Below are 10,358 nucleotides of genomic sequence, written 5' to 3' on the forward strand. Positions count from 1 at the left end.
CCCAGACATTCTGTGTCCTCTATGATCTTTGCCTTTCCAAAGTGATTTCCCTTTCTTTTTGTATTAGTCAGAGTTCTCCAGAGAAACAGAACCAATGGAATGGTAATATATATAATTTATATATTACATATAAAACCCATTCTGGTTGCACGCAGTGTCTCACACCTGTAATCCCAGCACTTTGGGAGGACGAGGTGGGTGGATCACTTGAGGTCAGGAGTTTGAGACCAGCCTGGCCAACATGGTGAAACCTCATATCTACTAAAAATACAAAATTAGCTGGGTGTTGTGATGCATGCTTGTAATCTCAGCTACTTGGGAGGCTGAGGCAGGAGAATCATTTGAACCCAGGAGGTGGAGGTTGCAGTGAGCCGAGATTGAACCACTGCACTCCAGCCTGGGAGGCAGAGGGAGACTCCATCTCAAAATAACAATAAAAATAAAACCATTCTCTATATATTATAGAGAGTGGTTATATATACATATAGAATGATTTATATATAATAAATTATATATAGAATTATATTATCATATATAAATTATATATAATATATAATCTCTCTATATATAATATACATACATAAGGAGATTTATTATGAGAGATTTATTATAATTGGCTCACTCACATGACTATGGAGGACAAGTCCCAAGATACGCAGGGTGAGTCGCTGAGCTGGAGACCCAGGAGAGCCAATGGTGTAGCTCTCAAGCCTGAAGGCCTGAGAACCAGGAGAGCTGATGTTTCAGTTCCAGTCCAAAGGCCAGCAGGCTCAAGACTAAGGAAGAACCAATTTTCTCTGAGGTCTGAAGGCAAGAAAAATTCTCCCTTAGTCAAGGGAGGGTCAGCCTTTTTGTTTTATGTTGGCCTTCAACTGACTGGATGAGAGGGCAATTTGGTTTACTCAGTCTCCTGATTCGGATCTTAATCTCATCCAGAAACAAGTTTGCAGACACATCGAAAATAATGTTTGACCAAATATTGCTTCCCACCCCGTAGCCCAGTCAACTTGACATATAAAATTAATCATCACACCTTCCACTACACACCTATGCTACAGCTAGACAGTATAATACTTAGTATCATGCAGTCAGGAACCACGACTTCTACCTCTCTGCCACTGCTCATGCTGATCCCCTTCCCTAAAACACCTTTCCTGCTTATCCATCCTACATGTCAAGTCCACTCTCCTTCCCACCATGAACCGTACATTTTGCCAACATCCACCTTGTTTCCTTTCCTACCTCTGTGCCTCTGTGGATTCAGTGGCTCCCTTCTCTGTCTGCCAAACTCCACTCTTCTCTCCTTCAAGGACTAGCCTAGGCCTCAGTTTTGAAATCTCCCGACAACCCCAGGCAACCAATCAATCTTATATCACTTTGTATTTAAAGCATCTCATATTGGAATTATTTGTATCTATTTATGCTAAACTATTAGGCCATGAGCAGGCAGAGATCTTATTCATTTTTTGTATTCCTTTTTTTTTTTTTTTTTTGGGATGGAGTCTCGCTCTGTCACCCAGGCTGGAGTGCAGTGGCGTGATCTCAGCTCACTGCAAGCTCCGCCTCCCAGGTTCTTGTCATTCTCCTGCCTCAGCCTCCGGAGTAGCTGGAACTACAGGCACCCACCACCACACCTGGCTAATTTCTTTTTGTATTTTTAGTAGAGACGGGGTTTCACCATGTTAGCCAGGATGGTCTCGATCTCCTGACCTCGTGATCCGCCCGCCTCGGCCTCCCAAAGTGCTGGGATTACAGGCTTGAGCCACCGCGCCCGGCCCATTTTCTGTATTCTTTTACCTAATTTCCTGGCACACTGCCTTCCCTCAAAAATGTTTGATAAATGATGCATGAATGAATACAACACCACCTCTTACACAAAGCCAGCTCTGCCTCCCACTGCCAAAAGGGATTGCTGGCTCTTGTAAACCCCCAGAGCACTTATCAGAGCCCCTCTCCAGGCCCTCTGTCTGGGCTATCACGTTTACCCACGCTTCTTCCACCCTACTGCAAGCTCCCAGGGGCAGGCTTGGTTTTGGATGCATTGCTGTGCCCCTCACAGTCCTCTTCAGATCCCTAGAACACTTGGGCTGAATGAGAGAAGCCTCATACTGCATTCTCTGCCAAATGCAAAAGACTGCAAATCTACCACCATCTCCCCAAGGGCCTGCCAAGATTTACTAAAGAAGATCTATATTAAAGAGGCTGTCCTCCAAGGTCTTCAGGCTTGGGATTTGTGTGAGAAAATTCTAATTTAAGATTTTCTGTGTGATTCATAGGCGAAAACTACGAAGAAAACCAAGGAAGTGATTACGATACAAATCCAGCTAGTGGCTGCCTCTAAAGGGGGTTAGAATCTGGAAGGGAGGGGGGTATTGGGGGGTAGTGTTGGCACTGTTCTATTTCATGACCTGGGTGATGATTACATGGATGCTTGCCTTATCATTATTTATTGTATGGTACATGTTTTATTTGCTGTTCTTATGTGTAATAGTTCATTACAAAATAAAAGGCCAGGCACAGTGGTTCATGCCCGTAATCATAGCACTCTGGGAGGCTGAGGCAGGTGGATCACTTGAGATCAGGAGTTCAAAACCAGCCTGGCCAACATGGCCCATCTCTACTAAAAATACAAAAATTAGCCGGGCATGGTGATGCATGCCTGTAGTCCCAGCTACTTGGAAGGCTGAGGCAGGCAGATCACTTGAGGTCAGGAGTTCGAGACCAGCCTGGCCAACATGGTAAAATCCCATCTCTACTAAAAATACAAAAACTAGCAGGTGTGGTGGTATGTGGCCTGTAATCTCAGCTACTTGAGAGGCTGAGGCAGGAGAATCACTTGAACCCAGGAGGTGGAGGTTGCAGTGAGCCGAGATTATGCCACTGCACTCCAGCCTGGGCAACAGAGTGAGACTCTGTCTCAAAAAAAAAGAAAAAAAAAAAAGTTAAAGCCTAGGCAGCATAGCAAGACCCTCGTCTCTACAAAAAAAAATACAAAAATTAGCCGGGCATGGTGGTAGGAGAGGGAGGCTGAGGCAGGAGAATCACTTGAACCCAGGAGATGGAGGTTACCGTGAGACAAGATCATGCCACCACACTCCAGCTTGGGCAACAGAGTGAGACTGTCTCAAAAAAAAAAAAAAAGTTAAAGCCTAGGCAACATAGCAAGACCCTCATCTCTACAAAAAAATACAAAAATTAGCCGGGCATGGTGGTGTGCGTCTGTAGTGCCAATTACTCAGGAGGCTGAACTGGGAGGATCATTTGAGCCAGGAGGTCAAGGCTGCAGTGAGCCAAGATCACACCACTGCACTCGAGCCTGGGCAACAGAGTGAGACTACCATCTCAAAAAAGTTAAAAAAAATTAATTAAAGTTAAAAATAATTAAAGTATCTCTGTTGTTGCCGAAAGGTTGATGTTGCTGTATAATTCCTATCACTGAGACTGCAGCCCACCACACTTTCCTGATTCCCCTGGCTGGTCACGGCCCAGACCTCTCCAGGAGCCTCCCAACTCTACTGCCAGGACTCCAGCTGTGTTCCTGGTTTACCTGCTGCATCACAAGGGGTTACAGCTGCTGGGGCTGCCTCCACTAAGGGATCTATCTGCTCCCTCTGCAGCCCGTCCAGCTGTTCAGCCTCCCTCCTGCACTTATGCCCATATTATTATGCTTGTCTAGGGACCTGGACCCTTCCTGGAGGCAGAGAAAGGGAAGGAACTCACCAAACCTGTTTCCTTCTTGCCTTTTCTCTAACTGGCCCAGGCTTGCCTCCTTCATCTTGCTTACACATCTCTGGTGAAGATAATCTGGGTCGCTGAACAAGGGTGGATGAGAAAGGATAGGGGAAAGAGGAAAGTCTAGAAATAACTGAGCAACTCCGTTCCCATCCTGTAGGCCCTTGTCCATCTCTCCAATCTCATCAAGACCACGTACTCACTCACTGGGCTCCAGCCATGCTGCCCTGGTTGCTGTTCCTCGGACACACTGGGTTTATTCTGCCTAGCTCAGAGCCTTTACTCTTGCTGTTCCCCCTGGTTATCTGTACACACCTGCTCCTTTCCACCCTACAAGAATTTGCTCCAATACCCCCTCTTCAAGAAGACCTCCCCCTTCTCAGCTTAAGTAGCACCCCCCACCTACTATCACACACAGTTTTGTTTCCCTCATAGTGCTTATCTCTATCTGAAATGGTCTCAGTTCTTTTATTTTTCTTACTATCTGTCTCCTCCCATTAAAGCCAAGTAAAGCCCAGTAAATCTGAGGGCTTGCTTCATCACTGTACCCTCAGTGCTAGAATATAGTGCATACTCAATAGAAATCTGTGAAAGAAATACAGTAAGACACAATCCCTGCTTAAGGAATTAAGGACTCCCAGTGGGACAAACAGTAATTAAAACGAGGCTGGGTGGGTGCGCTGGCTCATGCCTGTGATCCCGGCACTTTGGGAGGCTGAGGCAGGCAGATCCACTGAGGTAAGGGGTTCGAGACCACCTTGGCCAACATAGTGAAACCCCGTTTCTACTAAAAATACAAAAAAATTTAGCCAGGTGTGGTGGCATGTGCCTGTAGTCCCAGCTACTCAGGAGGCTGAGGCAGGAGAATCACTTGAACCTGGGAGGCAGAGGTTGCAGTGAGCCGAGATTGCGCCACTGCACTCCAGCCTGGGCGACAGAGTGAGACTCCATCTCAAAATAATAATAATAGTAATTAAAACAATCACTAGGACAGGGTATATATAAGGTGTAGAGGAATTGGAAAAGCAGAGTATTCACAATAGTTCTAGCTAACATTTGTTAAGCACTTCCTACACTCCAGGCACTGCTCTAAGTATTTAGTGTGTTATTATCTCACTTGAAATTCACAACAGCTCTGAAATATATAAATTATCAGCAAAAGTCAGGCATGGAGAAGTTAGTCATATTTGCCCAAATTCATACAGCTGGTAGGTGGAAGGGCTGGGATTCAAACTCAGAGCTGATCACGGAAGTTTTCCCAAAGGAGCAAGGTCTGATCTGTGTCTGGAGGAGCTGCCCAGACTGGCCGGGCCAGGATAGAGCATGCTGTGTCCTGGCAGAATGAACAGGCATGTTCAGGTACACAGGCATGGAAAAGCAGGATGCTCAGGGGATGGATGATCTCATAGACATAGTGTTCAACACAAGAAGACAGACACTAATGACTCCCTTTGGTTCAGAAACAGACAACACTAGGGCAATATTTCAGGAGGTTAACAATTGGGAGAGGGCATGAGGAAGGCTTCTGAGGTGCTCGTAATATTCTGCATTTTGACCTGGAAGGTGGTAATAAGGGTATGCCCACTTTGTACAAATTCATTAAGCCATACAATTAAGATTTGTACACTTCATAGGATGCATGCTATATATATATGTGAAATTTATTATATATTCTTATGTTTTTATGTTTCTATTTTTTTATTTTTTGATTTGGAGTCTCGCTCTGTAGCCCAGGCTGGAGTGCAGTGGCACCATCTCAGTTCACTGCAACCTCTGCCTCCTGGGTCCCAGTCAAGCAATTCTCCTGCCTTAGCCTCCCGAGTAGCTGGGATAACAGGCACGTGCCACCATACCCAACTAATTTTTGTATTTTTAGTAGAGATGGGGTTCCACCATGTTGGCCAGCTGGTCTTGAACTCCTGACCTCATGAGACTGCCCATCTCAGCCTCCCAAAGTGCTGGGATTACAGGCGTAAGGCACTGTACCCAGCCTATTTTTTATTTTTTTGGAGACAGAGTCTCATTCTGTCACCCAGGCTGGAGTGCAGTGGTGCAATCTCAACTCGCTGCAACCTCCGCCTCCCATGTTCAAGCAATTCTCCTGTCTCAGCCTCCCGAGTGAGCGATCTGGGCTTACTGCAATCTCTGCTTCCCAGGTTCAAGGGAAGCTGGGATTACAGGCATGTGCCACCATGCCCAGCTAATTTTTGTATTTTTAATAAAGGCAGGGTTTCATCACGTTGGCCAGGCTGTTCTCAAACTCCTTACCTCAGGTGATCCACCCCCTCGGCCTCCCAAAGTGCTGGGATTACAGGTGTGAGCCACTGTGCCCGGCCTTTATTTATATGTTTATTTTCTTTTGACTCAGGGTCTCACTCTGTCACCCAGGCTGGAGTGCAGTGGCACGATCTCAGCTCACTGAAGCCTCGACCTCCTGGGCTGAAGGAATCCGCCCACCTCACCCTGCTGAGTAGCTGGGACTACAGGTGTGCACCACCATGCCTGCCTAGTTTTATTATTTTTTGTAGAAACGGAATCTCGCTATGTTGCCCAAGCTAGCCTCGAACTCCTGGGCTTAAGCGATCCACTTGCCTCAGCCTCCCAAACTGTTGGGATTACAGGTGTGAATCACCATGCCTGGCCAAGAACAGGATTTGATGTATAGAAATTTGACATGAGAAGATGGAGCTACCTGCAGAGAGAGGGTCAAAAGAACAAGATCCAAGGGATAGCTGAGGAAAGGTCACTCACTGAATCTTCCCCTAATGAAGTAGATTCAGATTCAGACACAGTAGCATTTACTGAGTATTTATGGACCTGGGGTGCTGTGCTAGGGTAACCCTGCCTGAGAATAAGCCAAGACCAAGACAAGTATAGGAGCTGAAGCTCAGAAACGTGGCATGACTTGTCTGACATCACACATCTAAGTGGTAGAAGTTATTGTGGCTAGAAACCGTCCATTTGCGTTTCTAAGACAGGACTCAAAACAATAAGTATTGGCCCCAACTGGAGGTGGAGTTTTGGCTCAGAAGAAGTGAAGGGGAGAGGATCTGGCTGCTCTGGCGGTGTTGGCGGCTTCCTGCCCAGGAGACCACACCCAGCTTCAAAATCACCATTCTGGGTAGTCAAGTTGTTGCTAGGCACCCAAAGAGGCCCCGAGCTTTGCAGAGCCAACTAAGGGCAGCTAACCTCATCTCCTGCAAGGTCAGATGCACAACAGAGAAGTGAAGCTTTCCCTTCGTAGTTTTAGTTTTGTTTTGTTCTTATCTCCATCCCTGTTCCTTCCACAGGAATTAGTAGTCTCACTCCTTGTTCCCTCCACAACATAGCACCTAGCGGTCACTGATGAACTGTAGGTATTTGCGTTCGCTAAAAGGAAATACCTTAAGAAGAAGCAACCGTGGTCGGGCGCGGTGGCTCACGCCTGTAATCCCAGCACTTTGAGGGGCCGAGGCGGGTGGATCACGAGGTCAAGAGATCGAGACCATCCTGGCCAACATGGTGAAACCCCATCTCTACTAAAATACAAAAATTAGCTGGGCATGGTGGCATGTACCTGTAGTCCCAGCTACTTGGGAGGCTGATGCAGGAGAATCGCTTGAACCTGGGAGACAGAGGTTGCGGTGAGCCGAGATCGCGCCATTGCACTCCAGCCTGGTGACAGAGAGAGACTCCATCTCAAAAAAAAAAAAAAGAAGGAGCAACCATGTCTCCCACAAAAGTCAAAGTGCTCCTTGAGGATCCCCCAGGTGCAGGCCCTGTGTTCAATGCAAAGAACATAAGAGAGTCTCCCTCTTCATGGGGCTCACAATCTGCCTGGGGACACAAACTAGATGCTGCACTGCAGTGTGATGCTTAGAACGGGACATGGCATATAACATCTGTTTGCTGCATGAGCAAGTACCAAGAACTAAAGCTAAGGTGTTGTAGGAGCTCACAGGAGGGCTTCAAGTGCTAGTTCAAGGCAGAAATCAAAGAAGCCTTCATGAAGGTGACCGTGTCTATCTGCATCATAAAGAATGAACAGTTTGGGAGGCCGAGGTAGGCAGATCACTTGACCCTAGGGGTCTGAGAACAGCCTGGGCAACATGGCAGACCAACCTGAGGACAGCCTGAAACTCCTTCTCTACTAAAAATACAAAAAATCAGCCGGGCATGATGGCACACATCTTTAATCCCAGCTACTTGGGAGGCTGAAGTGGGAGGATCACCTGAGCCTGGGAAGTCGAGGCCATTGCACTCGAGCTTGGGTAACACGAATGACATCCTGTCTCAAAAAAAGAAAACGAACAAATACAAGTAGGCTGGCAAAGATTCAGGGAAGGGCATTCCAGGCCAAGGGAAAATGTCCAATTGTCTAATACATGCGTGGCAGTGGGTGGAAAGAGAATGCTTAGAGAAAGAGTCAAGTCATTGTCAAGCGTGTTGTACTGAACTGTCTAGGGAAACTGACCACACGACGCTCCTGGGAGGGCCAGCTGCATTTGAATTCTGCAGCCACCACCATCACTACCACAGTCAACTCCTCATGGCCCCTACACCCGCTGGAGCTGGCCTCCTCTCTGGCAGCCAGGGCCTGGCACCCACTCACTGCTCAGGGAGTAGCTGCCCAACAGATGACATGTTTTTCCATGGCACAAGCCAGTTGCTAGGGATCTCATATTACCTTGTGGTCGTAACACTGGTTTGTCCCAGCAGCCATCTCGCAGGAGCACTTTTCAATAGCTAGATGAAATTACTATCTTGTAAAACTTGCAGTCAAAATAATCACAAAGGGGAAATAGACATCTCAGAAATACAATATGGAAGTATTTCTACATTGCCCTCCTCCTTCCCCCAAGACTCACGGACAGAGTTTTTAGGGTTCTTTAGAAGTGAGGTCTAGATTGATTCAAGAAACAATGACAGACACAGGTGGTAACTGTGGGTAGTGCGGACTAGCTGCTTAGAGAAAGCACAGGCACCATCTCAGAGGTGTGTCAGTAGAAATGGGCGATTCCCCTATTCCCGAATCCTCATAGAGCCCTTGAAACAGTGGAGCTGCTCTATTCTTTGACATTCAGGTAGTGTGACCCTGTGGCAAGCGCATGTGGCTAGGGCCAGATGAAACAAGAGATGAACTGTAGCTTCTCCACTTACTGGGTTTCTTTGGCACAAGGAATCTCATCTGTAAATTCACTTCCATAACAAAGAACTGTACCACGGGGTTGTTGGGAAACAATGCTGGTTTCAGAACGTGAAAGTTGAGACCTGGCTCTGTCACTTACTTCTAAACCTCATTTGTGCCTCAGTGGTTTGAGTCCATACCTAAATCCTCTACCTTACACCTATTGCAGGAAAGTAAAAGGCTAAGTACAGCCAAACGGCTGCCAAAAAATTGTTTTTTACCTTTTTTTTTTTTTTTTTTTTGAGACAGAGTCTTGCTCTGTTGCCCAGGCTGGAGTGTGGTGGTGTGATCTCAGCTCACTGCAACCTCTGCTTCCCAGGTTCAAGGGATTCTCGGGTCTCTGCCACCCGAGTGGCTGGGATTACATGCATCCGAAACCACGCCCAGCTAATCTTTGTATTTTCAGGAGATGGGATTTCACCTTGTTGGCCAGGCTCGTCTCAAACTCCCGGCCTCAAGTGATCTGCCTGCCTTGGCCTCCCAAAGCGCTGAGATTACAGGCGTGAGCCGCCACACCCAACCAATTTTTTCAATAAAGTAAATCTCTGTATGTTGATAGCAAAAGGCCTCTAACACTTATTGAGTAATGAAAAAATATGTACTAAACATGCATAATATATGTTTATGTAAATTCTAAAGGAATATATATGTGTATCTGCTCACATAATCTGTATTTTCTGCTCACATATATATAATTTGTATTTTCTAGAAGGATACATAAGAAACTGTTAATAATGAGAAGAGGGCCTCTAAGTTTTCCTTTTATACCCTTCTATTCTCCTGGGCTTTTCTATCCATATGCAAATATATATTTTTATATATATCACATATAAATATATAAATTTATATTAAATATATATTTCAATTTATATATAAATATGTAAATCTATGTATGTATATTCTTTTTTTGAGACACAGTCTCACTCAGTCACCTGAGTTGGAGTGCAGTGGCACAATCGCAACTCACTGCAGCCTTGACCTCCTGGGCTCAAAGGATCCTCCCGCCTCAGCCTCCTGAGAAGCTGGGAACTACAGGCATACACCACCACACCTGGCTAATTTTTTAATTTTTTCGTAGAGACAGGTCTTGCTATGTTGCCCAGGCTGGTCTTGCACTCCTGGCCTCAAGTGATCATCCCATCCTGGCCTCCCAAACTGCTGGGATTACAGGCATGGCCTCTACTGACATTTTGTTTTGTTTTGAGACAGAGTCACTCTGTCATCCAGGCTGGAGTGCAGTGGTGTGATCTCAGGTCACTGCAAGCTCCGCCTCCCAGATTCACACCATTCTCCTGCCTCAGCCTCCCAAGTAGCTGGAACTACAGGCGCCTGCCACCACGTCTGGCTATTTTTTTTTGTATTTTTAGTAGAGACGGGGTTTCACCATGTTAGCCAGGATGGTCTCGATCTCCTGACCCCTTGATCCGCCCACCATGGCCCCCCAAAGTGCTGGTATTAC

The sequence above is a fragment of the Rhinopithecus bieti genome, unplaced genomic scaffold (assembly GCF_001698545.2).
Source record: "Rhinopithecus bieti isolate Rb0 unplaced genomic scaffold, ASM169854v2 scaffold_14826, whole genome shotgun sequence".
NCBI classification, from domain to species: domain Eukaryota; kingdom Metazoa; phylum Chordata; class Mammalia; order Primates; family Cercopithecidae; genus Rhinopithecus; species Rhinopithecus bieti.